Source organism: Ailuropoda melanoleuca, unplaced genomic scaffold (genome assembly GCF_002007445.2).
Source record: "Ailuropoda melanoleuca isolate Jingjing unplaced genomic scaffold, ASM200744v2 unplaced-scaffold533, whole genome shotgun sequence".
NCBI classification, from domain to species: domain Eukaryota; kingdom Metazoa; phylum Chordata; class Mammalia; order Carnivora; family Ursidae; genus Ailuropoda; species Ailuropoda melanoleuca.
In genome coordinates this window covers 1-3,634 of record NW_023226392.1, presented here as the reverse complement: position 1 = coordinate 3,634, position 3,634 = coordinate 1, and the positions used below count along the sequence as shown (strand labels likewise).

At 49.5% G+C, this 3,634-nt stretch overlaps 1 long non-coding RNA gene across 1 annotated transcript; it reads left to right on the top strand.

Moving 5' to 3' along the window:
• The first annotated feature begins 1,429 nt into the window (after positions 1-1,429).
• On the top strand, positions 1,430-3,273 carry LOC117799595. The gene is made up of 3 exons (XR_004622989.1): positions 1,430-1,632; positions 2,545-2,656; positions 2,913-3,273. It is a non-coding gene; the product is annotated as an uncharacterized LOC117799595 (long non-coding RNA).
• The last annotated feature ends 361 nt before the right edge of the window (positions 3,274-3,634 follow it).

Here is a 3,634-nt window from a genome sequence, read left to right as displayed (position 1 = left end):
AAGCGAGGTCTCTCCCGGTCCTGTGCCCCAGGCACCCTGCTGCCCTCTCCAGCATGACCAGCATTGTAGTTATATAGCCTTCCAGGCATACTCTCTACAGTGCAAGCAAATGCAGTGCAAGTGTATCGCATGGAGCCCTCNTGCAGTGCAAGTGTATCGCATGGAGCCCTCTGAAAGGCAGGTGACATGGGAGAGGTCAAAGCTCAACAGTGCCACAGCGAGCTGAACGCTGCGTCTTCACCATGACAGCCCTATCTACCGGGGAGACAAAATCACGTGGAGCACTGCAGCGTTGAACGCATTTTTTTGTTAGCAGATTGTATGTTATCACCAACACCTGGTACTTTCCAGGTCCCTTCTACCCAGGTGGCAAGGCGCTGTCCTGGGCTCAGTCCATGGGCACGGAGATCTGGCTCTGCTGCCCCTCACCAGGGTGCCCGGCCACCCACCTGAACTCCCCAGGCTTCAGGTTCCTTGACTGGACAGTTTGTTCTCTTTCGAGCCGAACAACACACCTCTGGTAGGAAAATGCATGGCTTGTGCTTAAATACCTTAAAAGAGCTTTTCCAGATATTTAGCCAGATATTTTTAGGTACGTAACTGAAGCTATATCATTATGATTACAGCCAAATTAAGAGCCAATTTAAGAATGAGTATTCTAGGGGCGCCTGGGTGACAAAGTCAGTTAAGTGACAGAGTCTTGGTTTTGGCCCAGTTCGTGATCTGAGGGTCGTGAGATCGAGCCCTGCATCAGGCTGAGCATGGAGTCTGCTTAAGACTCTCTCTCCCTCACCCTCTGCCCCTCCCCACCCCCGCTCTCTCTCTTTCTAAAAATAAATAAAAAATCCATGGGGCTCCTGGGTGGCACAGCGGTTGAGCGTCTGCCTCCAGCTCAGGGCGTGATCCTGGTGTTATGGGATCGAGCCCCACATCGGGCTCCTCTGCTATGAGCCTGCTTCTTCCTCTCCCACTCCCCCTGCTTGTGTTCCCTCTCTCGCTGGCTGTCTCTATCTCTGTCGAATAAATAAATAAAATCTTTAAAAAAAAAAAAATCTTAAAAAAAGAAAGTGAGTAGTCTAGCAAAAGTTTTTGAAATCGAGCATTTTATTGCTCTTATCTGTTATGATCATCAGAGAGCAAGGTCTGTGTCTTCTGTTCCCAGTGTCTGGGACACAGCATGCGCTTGATTAATTAAAAATAACAGCCAACAGCAACCACAACACTAAGACTAGCAGCCAACACTTACCGAGCTCTGACCACGCGCTGGGTACTTGACGTTGAATAATGTCTCCATGGCCAGACAGCCCTAGGACGCCCACGCTGTCAGCATGCCTCCCTGTCATCCAGGCGTGAGGACACGGACACAGAGGTCCCAGAGCTTCTACCTTCGAGACCAGATCCTGAACCCAAACAGGCTGNCAGATCCTGAACCCAGACAGGCTATCTCCTACCTGTGCGATTTGCCTGGAGGAGAAATCACTGAAGGGTGACCTGAAGCAAGTCATCGCGAGTGGGTGTCGATAATAGTGAAACCAACACATTGTCTTCTGCCTTCCAGAAAAAGCTCCCTCTGACTGCTCTCGCGCAGAACATGCAAGAAGCGTCTACTCAGCTGGAAGAGTCTCTGCTGGGGTAGGAGTCGGCTGCTCTCAGGGAGGGAGCCCAGTGCTGCGGGTCAGCGGGAGTGGGTGGGTGTCTGGGGTGGGTGGCAGCCGAATGTGTGACAGAGGGACTATGAGCGTGATGGCATGGCTCATGCACCAGGAGAATGGTGCAGTCTCGGGGAGGGGGGCGGGGGAGTGGGGTCCGGGCCACTGGGATGGTAGAGCATCTTCCATTTAGTAAGAGCAAGGCTGGAGATGGGTTGCAAGGACCACGAGCAAAAGTCATTGATAGGGTCAATATTTATTCCCCTGAGCTTGGGTGTAAAGGACAGATCCCTTCCCTGTTCTAGCTGTTGACTCAAATTTACAAACTCTGACCTGTCCCTTCCAGTCCTTAAGAGTCACTTCCTCGGGTTGCCTGGGCGGCTCAGTTGGTTGGGTGTCTGCCTTCGGCTCAGATCATGATCCCAGGGTCCTGGGATCCAGCCCCGCATCAGGCTCCCTGCTCAGTGGGGAGTCTGCTTCTCCCTCTCCCTCTGCCCTTCCCCCCTGCTTGTGCTTCCTCTTTCTCTCTCATGCTCTCTCTCTACAATAAATAAAATCTTTAAGAAAAAACAAATTCTTTGGCTACATAAATTTACTATTTTATACAACAACAGATGAAACGTTAACCTAGCAAGATAGTTATCAATTTAATAGAGCCGTAAGACCCATTTGATAATACACGCGAACAATCTTTTTCATTTTCAAGCATAAATCTGTGGGCTCACATTTTAGGTGATGCCCGAAACTTATAACGTTTTTGANGTTTTTGCGGTTCTACTGTGTGGCCCCCTAATGTGTTCCCATCATGTAGAGAGCAGAACTGGCCCAATATGGCAATGAGGTATCTGATTTAATGAGCGTATGCTTGTCGTGGGGGCGTCTTGTGTTTTTGAAGGAAGATGCTGGAGACGTGTGGCGATGCTGAGAATCAGCTGGCTCTAGAACTTACTCAGCATGAAGTCTTTGTTGAGAGAGAGATTGTGGAACCTCTGTGCAGCATAGCAGAGGTGGGTGCTTTCGCCGCGCGGCATAGACGAGCCAAGACCAGTGTGGGCTGCGTGGTGAATGGTGTGCTCGTGTCTACAGTTTTAACAGTAACCAGTGGCTTTGACGTACGCTTCTTTTTGGAAATAAGGGGAAGAAATTGAGGGTCAAAGTCCTATGCCTAAGAGAAAAAATAATCTAAATAAATAGTGCCCTTTCGCATGTGAAGTTTAAAACCCCAAAGCTTATCCCATTCGATATGTGGTATGTTCTTTCTAGGTGGAGATTCCCAACATCCAAAAACAGAGGAAGCAACTCGCCAAATTGGTGTTAGACTGGGATTCGGTCAGAGCCAGGTAAGGTGTAGCAGTAAAAATAACCAATTATGCAGGATTATTGTCACTCCCCCAGCAATCGTCCTCGTCCCCAACACAGATAAGAGAAAGGCCACTCAGTGGACAAGATGCAGGTTTCCAGATGCACGCACTCGAGCCACAGACCAAGTCACACCCACTTACACCTGCTTTTTAAGGCTTATTCTCCCAAGCATGGCAATGGGGATGATGTTAGGACATCGTGTTCTTAGTGAACCAGAAGTAAAAGGAGACAGGGGAAAAAAAAGGTAAAGAAACCTAAGTAAGTGTTTTAAGGGTAGAGGGGGTCGNAGTCAGTGGCAGACAGTTCTAAGAGTGTTTGTTGCTAGCATAGTGGAGAAAGGAATAAAGAGATCTGTGATCTGAGCAGTTCTGAGGGTCCTGCTGTGTCCAGACACCATGTGGTTATGATACTTTCACAATCGAATGCTGCACTCAAGAGGGAGGAACTCCTGTAAAACTAAGTAACCATCCCGGAGGGCTGCTGACTTGTGGGTTGATGCCTGTCGACGGTCTACAGAGCCTCATGGCAGGACTCCAGCCTAGCCCTGTCCCCGAGGGCATTTGTATCTGTGACTTATGGGGCTTTCTCCTCGGGTGAGAGTGGGGACTTATGGAGGCAGCCAC